The 9,671-nt window shown below is 46.3% G+C and overlaps 1 protein-coding gene and 1 long non-coding RNA gene across 2 annotated transcripts in view; both read left to right on the top strand.

Moving 5' to 3' along the window:
• Positions 1-246: 246 nt before the first annotated feature.
• Positions 247-2,484, top strand: LOC122844156. Its single transcript, XR_006372820.1, has 3 exons — positions 247-332; positions 1,439-1,549; positions 2,435-2,484. It is a non-coding gene; the product is annotated as an uncharacterized LOC122844156 (long non-coding RNA).
• Positions 2,485-2,502: 18 nt separating this feature from the next.
• LOC122844153 (tenascin-like) overlaps positions 2,503-9,671 on the top strand; it is a 49,711-nt gene continuing 42,542 nt past the window's right edge. The window contains 2 exon segments of the mRNA XM_044139365.1: positions 2,503-2,531; positions 8,391-8,524. The gene's annotated coding sequence lies outside the window, so the exon portion shown is untranslated.

Below are 9,671 nucleotides of genomic sequence, written 5' to 3'. Positions count from 1 at the left end.
CCTGGCGGTCCAGACACCATTTATAGGTTCCGGGAGAGGCCTCTGCAAAGTGGGGATTGTTTGGGTTTTTTTGTGGTGTTTCATAATGGCACTTATGGTGTAAGGGTAAAATATTTATTAAAAGTAAATAGAAATGTGTTATTTGGTAAAAGCTGTTTTATTTCTAGTAGTGATAGATAAATTGAAATCCACTCTGAATTAAAGGTGGTTTGGTCCATCACAGCTGGGACTAATTAATCCTGCAGTTGCACTTGTGGTTTTGCTCTTGATGCTGTTCTGGAAGAATAAATCTTTGCTGTTTCCAACTTACTGCCTCGATCTTCTTCTCCACTGTAAGTCCAGCCTCAAAAGGACATCTTGTTACACACACGCTGGCAAATGTTATCAAATGACTGAATCTCCAATAAGGTAAATATTATCCAAACTGGACTAGGATGAAACTCATTGACAATTCATGGTAGGAGCTCATAATGCCCTTCAAGCCATGCCACCCTTACTGTTCGAATGGGTTGACTGTTCATATCTAAAGCAAACAATTGCTTTCTACATCCATTTATGCAGCTGTTGAGATCAGCAGGCAGTTCAACAGGGATTTCAATGTATCAGACTGAACAGTATACATGTCGGCAGCTCATGGTTTTATATATATCTGCCTCTTGAGGTTTGACCTGCAATAGCCTGAGGAAAAATAAGAAAATTTTCACTATTTGCAGCAATAGTGAAAAGCTTAAAAGATCCACATCTTTTAAGATGGTGGCGATGGTGATGATGGGGGTGTTATTATGACAGTTGCCTTTAAATCCCTGCTGGATCTACATGACATCATTTCTGTCACTGGAGTCCTTCCAGTGGGTCTTTTCTTGAAATATTTGGTTACCAGATCCCCTGGCGATAAAACAAACTCGTATTACAGATGTGACTGCAGAAGCTGCTGCTTGTGCAAACAGAAGCACCCTTGTGCTTTTGTGTTTAACGAGTCTGCTTCTCGGAAGATGGAACTTAACTCAACTTTGGAGTTGTGCTCTTAAGGAAGTCTTGCGTCAGTCTGTACGCACCTCCTGTTTGGACTTTAAATATTCAATTAAAGTTCCACAGCAGTATAGCTGTTTTTATTTTTCCTGTATAATTGATCCATGTAAAAAAAAAAAATCTGTGTCGAGAGCAATGATCACCTTCCTCAAAAAGATACCAGTGAGTCAAATCTGTTCTTTTGAATACTTCAGCATTTCAAAATCAAACAGTTTGTCTTTTTTTTATTGCTTGCTGTGTTTTTTTCTTTTCTGTAATACAGTATAAATAAAAACTACAATTTGCATTAAACTGTCTGCAAAAGGTTAAGTACTTTTAGTTAAATTCCCATAGTTATATTTTACTGTTTTCTGCATAAATTTCAAATTTCTTTGGCTGTAACTAAAATCGGCTTGGATTGCTTTTACAGGTGGATGTGATGGATTCATAAGAGGCTGCAGATGGTGCTCAGCTGGCCTCATCTTAAGATGTCAGCAGACCATTACTAAAAGCAGAATTATCATAGTTGGACACATCAAAAGTAAGTGAAAGTGTCAGACTGTTTTATTTTGGTGTCAAATTGTAGACAGAAGGACTCTAAAGGGACGGGTTGTGCATCTAAAATAGAATAAGGCAAATGAAATGTCAGCACATCACATCAATATCAGTCTTTGCAACCATGCATTTTGCCAAATAAAATAAAAAGTAATGGTTACAACAAGACTTGAGTAAGGAAAAGCTAGAAGTTAGCAGACGTAGCCTCATAACATGCCATTTAAATCAGAGACAGGTATGAAGAGTGTAATAATAGCAACATCATGTAATCTCAAACCACAACATGAAAACAATTTATTCATCTTCGCATCTGCTGTGGTGGAAACTGAAAGTGTCAGATTAACTTGGTTAATTTTTTGACTAATGGACATGTGAAGCATTAAAAACATTCACATAGCTTTTAATGATGCAGGAAAACATTGAATTTCATCTGCTTGGTCTTAGTATACAGAAACGTTTTAGAACTGTGGTCATCAGTTGTGACAAATATGTCAAGCACATAATAAATCTTGCCCATTTCCTCACATTTAGATCCTCAAAATAAGTTTTTATAGACACCAGTGTTGGCTACATGAGAAGAAAGGTTGTTTTCCCATCTGTTGATAAAAGTGCAATGCTTCATCCAAAGTCTAATAAAGTTCTTATAAAAGAGCTGCACAGTTGGGAGCACTATCACCTTGCAGCAAGAAGCTCTTAGCCAGAATTCTGGCTCTACGTCTTTGTGCAGGCAGTTTCCATGTTCTCTGTTTTTTATCGGGTACCCCAGCTTCCTCACACAGAAAAAAACAAATGACTGGTTAATTAGTCTCTCTAAATTGTTTTTAGTGTATGTGTTGATGGTTGTTTATACTGTGTCTTTGTTCTGTGATAGACTTTGACCCACCCAGTGACTGCTGGAAATGAGAGCTAATGATTGGAGCTGGAAAAAGTGAGTTTGTAAAGTTTGTTCAAAGACTCATTCATTGCAGGTAAGATCCTGACATCCCATATACCTCCACATAACCCTCTAAAATTGTGTCTCTTGAATGTACATGGTTTTAGTGGATTATTTCTGGTGTTCTTTACCATATTCCACATTTTTAGAATATGATATAAACCAAAGAAATCCTCAAACCTCATGACAGATTGTTTGTTGTCAGTTTGTTATACAGTCCCCACTGTTGACTTTTAATATTTCTCTGTCATCTGCCTGACATCTCCCACTCCTCAGATCTCTATGGCTCTCAGCATAGCTTGAATTCTGCGTTGCCATTTGTGGCTGAATAGTTAGAATTTTATAGAGGAAAACCACTGACTCTCTATTGCTTGTACAATAACTTCTTTCATTTTCTTGGGGCTGTTTTTTCTGAGTCACACTTACCAGGAAAACAGAATTTTGATGCATCATCTTTTCTCTGAGGCCTGTTTTTGCTTCTGAGTTGATAAGAAAAAATTTCCAGCTAGAATGTTATTTCACATTTTGAGCTGAGCAGTGGCAGTTCTTGCATGAATGGGACTCCGTGCAAGTTTCTGTTTATGACAACTCCACACAACACAAGCAAACACCAACTACCCCAACAAAGCCCATTTGGCAAAGAAATAGACTGTCATGAAGCGGTGTGTTGGTGGCGGTGAGGCAAACGCAGTAGACCCAGATGAGGTGAGAGGAGTTTTAATGAATGATATAAATAAACAGAAAACACAGTCCACAGACCTGGCAGCACTGCTGAGCGGAAGGCTGAAGCTCACTACAGGTAGCAACAGGTTTTACGAGGACTAGACGTACCTAGACATAAACGGACGTACACAGACTGACGTAGACGTAGACACAGACAAGGATCCGACGAACACAGACACACACAGGTGACGCTAAATACACAAGAGGGTAATCAGGGAACGAGACACACCTGGGAACTAATCAAGGGAAGACAGGACAACACGGAGACTCAGACACACAGGAAACTTCAAAATAAACACAGGAAAACACAGAACACAACAGTACCCCCCCCTTAACGGGCGGCTCCCAGACGCCCAAAAACTGAAACACAACAAGGGTGGGTGGAGGGGAGCTGGACGGGGGGCCAGAGTCTATGGAAAAAGAACGAAAAACAACCTATCAAATAGGCGGAGACACGAGGGTCCAAAGTCCAAAAAACAAAAACAAAACAAACCCAACTGGGTGGGTGGAAACGCAGGAAGCGGGAGCCACGGAGGAGGTCAGGGGGCCGACCTCGGCGCAGGAAGCGGGAGCCACGGAGGAGGTCAGGGGGCCGACCTCGGCGCAGGAGGCGGGAGCCACGGAGGCGGTCCGGCGGCCGTCCGCGGCGCAGGAGGCGGGAACCACGGAGGCTGTCCGGCGGCCCCCGCAGGCGAGGCGGGACCCACGGAGGCTGTCCGGCGGCCGTCCGCGGCGCAGGAGGCGGGAACCACGGAGGCTGTCCGGCGGCCGTCGCGGCGCAGGGAGGCGGGAACACGGAGGCTGTCCGGCGGCCGTCCGCGGCGCAGGAGGCGGGAACCACGGAGGCTGTCCGGCGGCCGTCCGCGGCGCAGGAGGCGGGAACCACGGAGGCTGTCCGGCGGCCGTCCGTGGCGGCAGAGTCTCTAGGGCCGCCGCGGGGCGGCGAGGAGCAAAGTCTCTGGGGCCGCATGGGGCGGCGAGAGCACAAGGAGTCTCTGGGGCGCACGGGGCGGCGGCGAGGAGCACAAGTCTCTGGGGCCGCGCAGGCGGCGGCGAGGAGCACAAGGAGTCTCTGGGGCGCACGCAGGCGGCGAGGAGCACAAGGAGTCTCTGGGGCCGCAGGCGTGACGAGGCACAAGGAGTCTCTGGGGCCGCAGGCGGCGGAGCACAAGGAGTCTCGGGGCCGCCGCGGGCGGCGAGCACAAGGAGTCTCGGGGCCGCAGGCGGCGGCAGGCGGGAGCACAAGGAGTCTCGGGGAAGCACTAGGAGTCTCGGGAAGCACTAGGAGTCTCGGGGAAGCACTAGGAGTCTCGGGGAAGCACTAGGAGTCTCGGGAAGCACTAGGAGTCTCGGGGAAGCACTAGGAGTCTCGGGGAAGCACTAGGAGTCTCGGGAAGCACTAGGAGTCTGGGAAGCACTAGGAGTCTCGGGAAGCACTAGGAGTCTGGGGAAGCACTAGGAGTCTCGGGGAAGCACTAGGAGTCTCGGGGAAGCACTAGGAGTCTCGGGAAGCACTAGGAGTCTCGGGAAGCACTAGGAGTCTCGGGGAAGCACTAGGAGTCTCGGGGAAGCACTAGGAGTCTCGGGGAAGCACTAGGAGTCTCGGGGAAGCACTAGGAGTCTCGGGAAGCACTAGGAGTCTCGGGGAAGCACTAGGAGTCTCGGGGAAGCACTAGGAGTCTCGGGGAAGCACTAGGAGTCTCGGGGAAGCGCGCTGCTGGAGCGGGCGGCAGGAACGGCGCTGGAGCGGGCGGCAGGAACGGGAGAGCGCCCGGCTGGAGCGGGCGGCAGGAACGGGAGCCGTGCCCGGCTGGAGCGGCGGCAGGAACGGGAGCCGGGCGCGGCTGGAGCGGGCGGCAGGAACGGGAGCTGGTGGCGCTGCTGGAGCGGCGCAGGAACGGGAGCTGCGCGCTGGAGCGGGCGGCAGGAACGGGCTCGGTGCGCCCGGCTGGAGCGGGCGGCAGGAACGGGCGGGTGCGCGCTGCTGGAGCGCGGCAGGAACGGGAGCCTCGGGTGCGCCCGGCTGGAGCGGCGGCAGGAACGGGCTTTCGGTGCGCCCGGCTGGAGCGGGCGGCAGGAACGGGAGCTGCGTGCGCCGGCTGGAGCGGGCGGCAGGAACGGGTGCGCGCCGCTGGAGCGCGGCAGGAACGGGCTGCGCGCTGCTGGAGCGGCGGCAGGAACGGGCTCGGGTGGCGGAAGCGCGGCTTGCGGCTCGCCGCGAAGCGCTGCTGGCGGCTCCGCGCCGCGAAGCGCTGCTGGCGGCTCCCTCCGCGGATGCGCTGCTGGCGGCTCCGGCCGCGGAAGGTCTGCTGCTGGCGGCTCCGGCCGCGGAAGGTCTGCTGCTGGCGGCTCCGGCCGCGGAAGGTCTGCTGCTGGCGGCTCCGGCCGCGGAAGGTCTGCTGCTGGCGGCTCCGGCCGCGGAACGGGGGTGGTGGATCGGGAGGACAGAGTCTTGGGTCTGGGAGGCAGCGGTTCTCCAGCCATGACAGCATACGCTGCCTCACGCTCCCACTCTGCCTCCCTCTGCAATGCCACCAGCTCAGGAAGCGGAAAACGTGGAACCCAGAAGTCCAGCAGCAGACCCAAACGGATGGCGAATCCAAGCCGTCTTGTAGCAGCGTACGGCTTGGACATGGCAGCCTCATACTCGCGTATGGTCTCCGTTAATTCTTTTATTTCCTCTGGGTCCATGATGGTAATTGCGTGCCTCACCGTTCAGTTTGGTCGGATCCTTCTGTCATGAAGCGGTGTGTTGGTGGCGGTGAGGCAAACGCAGTAGACCCAGATGAGGTGAGAGGAGTTTTAATGAATGATATAAATAAACAGAAAACACAGTCCACAGACCTGGCAGCACTGCTGAGCGGAAGGCTGAAGCTCACTACAGGTAGCAACAGGTTTTACGAGGACTAGACGTTAGTGATGGTCTATCTGAAGCCAGGCTTCGAGGCTTGTACCGAGTAATAAGGGGGCGTGTCCGATGAAGCCCCGCTTCTAGGCTTGTGTCGTCTTGCTGAAAACCACGTGACTGGCAACAAACGAGGCCTCGCATTGCATGGGTCACGTGACTGCTTCATTTTGCGTGTCGGTTTTCAAAATAAAAGCGTGATGAGCCGCTGCTTGATCGCATGAGTGGAGTATTTGTCTTCATAAGTGGCCGAAATAAAAGGAACCTTTTATAGTTCATGTGTATTAATGATTTTGATGATGACACTCATCAAAATGTAATGTTTGTTACCAGTTTTCTCAATGGTTGATTGTGGCATATTTTATGACTTTATATTTATGTGTTTTTATTATGTAAAACATTTTGACACTGCATTGTTGCTGAAATGTGCTACACAAATAAACTTGATTGAAAAGGAGCCAGCAAGAAGAAAAAATCTGACATCAGGGAAAACCTGAGATGATTCACTCACAAGATTCTTAAATAACAATAATTAAACCCTTCTCCTCCAAAATTCTCACCTTCTTGAAATTTCCACTATTTCTTTGTTCTGCAAAAATATATCAGTCTTGCACAGCAGAAACAGACTTAAAGCTGCTGGACGAGTAAAATTCTGGCTTATGAGTAAAAATATAAGGGATCAGATCAGAGAGCCAATAGAAAGTTTTTCAGGAGGCAAATCAAAACTCGAAGAAAACTGTCTGCCCCAACAAGCACTGGACTCCGAGTACACCAAAACAAATGTCTACTGTTAAATCAGTCAATGACAGAAGAAAACAGCCACTAGGATTGGCAACAAATAATTTTAATAACTAAAAAAGATTAGTTAAATAGGATTTAATTGACTCTCCTGTTACTAAACGTGAGTTTGACAAAAACTTTGTGACAATATTGCATTTACTAATTGTTTATAAATATGTCTGTCTGAGTAACAAGGCTGTCACAGCTTCACCAGCAGATGTCACTAGTGAGAAATGAATGAAGCATCGAGTAATGAACTTTTGGGCAAAGCAATGGGCCGGAAGCTTCATTGCTTCATGAGGCTTCATTTGGCCATCACTACTAGACGTACCTAGACATAAACGGACGTACACAGACTGACGTAGACGTAGACACAGACAAGGATCCGACGAACACAGACACACACAGGTGACGCTAAATACACAAGAGGGTAATCAGGGAACGAGACACACCTGGGAACTAATCAAGGGAAGACAGGACAACACGGAGACTCAGACACACAGGAAACTTCAAAATAAACACAGGAAAACACAGAACACAACATAGACTCTTTTTAAGTTACTTATCAGTGGAAGTCTACATGGTGACTTTACTCTGAATCCAAAACAAGTGTTCACATAAGTCAGAGTTTGCATTCTCTGGTTGTTGTTGGTTTTATAATAGATCACAATCTTTGCGTGGAAAGTGCTGTATGCCAGTTTGCTCCAGATCTGAATCCCACAATGTGAATGTGGTGGAACAGAAGAACCACATCATTAATGTTTAGCCATCTTTCTGAGTATTTTTGCTGATATATGTTAATCTTTTAATGGTTTTTAATTTAGATTTCATCTTTTGTGAACATGTTTTTGTACTTGCACAAGCTGCTAAGTTTTTACTATTGTCATGGCTGTTTTGAATCATTTATTAATGCTTGGTGGTAATTTATTCATTTGGTGTCTGAACCAAAGCCATGTTAGTCTTTAGGGGTCAAAACCTGCTGTCATTTGGCTTGCTCTACAATTCATCTTCGATGAATACCTTATTTTGTTCCTGGCTGCAGTACAAGCGGGGGTTGATACCGTCTCGACACTTCTGTCTGCTGACAACAGTCTGTGTTTCTGTGACATTTGAGTAATTTCACAAGCATCTATGTATCAGCCTACTGGAACTGGATTTTGCAGCCAATCCAAAGGCTGCCCCCACCACTGGAGTTCATCCAGATCTGCAGCCAAGCATCATATCTCTGGGAAACTGTTAACCTTTAACAATACAAATGAAATATTTCCTCAACAGACGGAAAGGATAAAAGGGAGAAATCACTTCTCTTGTTGTTTTTGCTGATGTGGTTTTATACTACTAAGGAAAGATTGCAACACATTCTAAACATATAAACTGAACTTGTGGTAACCTTTTAACACAATCATAAAACCCAGATATGCTGAGGCATGAAAGTAAGCATATTTTATTCTGGAAGAATGTATTTTATTTTTCCTTCTCTCTCAGATATCGTGTTTTCCACATGTCCCGGTTCCAACTTTCTATCCTCCAGCCGTTTTTACGAGACCAGAGGTTAGTGTCCCCAGATGGTGAAGGAATGATTGAGCAGAAGAAACGTAGAAAAGGAAAAAAAAATAAAGGTGGGCAGATTTTTCTTTCTTTTTTTTTTTGTCTCTTGTAAAATCAACCCCCACGTCATTTTTTGTCCATTTCTGAGAAGTGATACCTTTGCTGTTTCTTGATGTCCTTTCAGGCTCTCTGAAATAGAAAAAAACCCAACAGATTTTTAAGGTAGCTCTGTCACAAATGTGTAAATAGAAAACAAAATACAAGCATAAAAGTAAACCTATGCAAGAATAATTATCTAAGGATCTCTTTGTGGTGCATATTATGCCACAAAGTGTCATATGGAAAAACTGACAAAAATAAAAAAGTGAAGTAAATTTACTTTCTATGAGTAAGTGAAGGTGATGCTTTTATATTAACCCTCTCTTTCAGACAGGACTACAATTCCTAAATCAACTTTTCCAGGGGAAAGTCCTTTTGTTTTTTGTTTTTATCTGAGGAATATGGAAATTATTGTTACTCATTTCTGCTTCTGGGATCCTCACACCTGTGAAATATTTTCCTAAGAGTTTATAGCTTAAAGAGGTTCAGCAGATGTCCCTTCATCACCTGATGGTTGTGGTAAACACCAGTTCTTCTGGTGAGATGTTTGTTCACTCTAACCATTACTTTCTCATGTTTTCCTATGTTTTAGTCAGATCTTCCAAGGCATTTCCTTCTGGAGAGCTCAGATGGTGTCAGAGGCACATCATAAATTTAAAATTTTGTTGCTTGAAGTGACAAATTAGATTCTGGTGTTTGAATTTTAGAAGTTTAATTTAATTTAATTATTGATTGTATTATCTTGCTGTTGCATTAACAACAAGAGGCAACTCAGCAAATATTTGAGAAGTTCTCTTTCCTCCATCATAACTGCATTAAAGCTTTCTCTGCCTACTGATTTATAGGAGAACTCCACATCTGCCCTCTTTGGTTAATATACACTCCCTATTGCTTGACCTGGGTTTATGTGGCTCCTTCTGCCCCTTTTATGTGTTTTCTTTGGCTTTAAGGTAAGGAGAGCTTTCAGGTTGACCGTGCTCCCATTCTTGAGGTCTGGCCATTATGTTTCAGTGGAAACTGTGAGTCAGGAAGTAGCCAATGATCAAACTGGCACATGTGCCCATCTTTTATCCAACATATGTTTGCTTATGTTCGTCATGCATTGTAGAAAGTGTACTC

Source organism: Gambusia affinis, linkage group LG14, assembly GCF_019740435.1.
Source record: "Gambusia affinis linkage group LG14, SWU_Gaff_1.0, whole genome shotgun sequence".
Taxonomy (NCBI): Eukaryota; Metazoa; Chordata; class Actinopteri; order Cyprinodontiformes; family Poeciliidae; genus Gambusia; species Gambusia affinis.
Note: the sequence above shows the minus strand (reverse complement) of the source record. Positions and strands in the feature narration are given on the sequence as shown.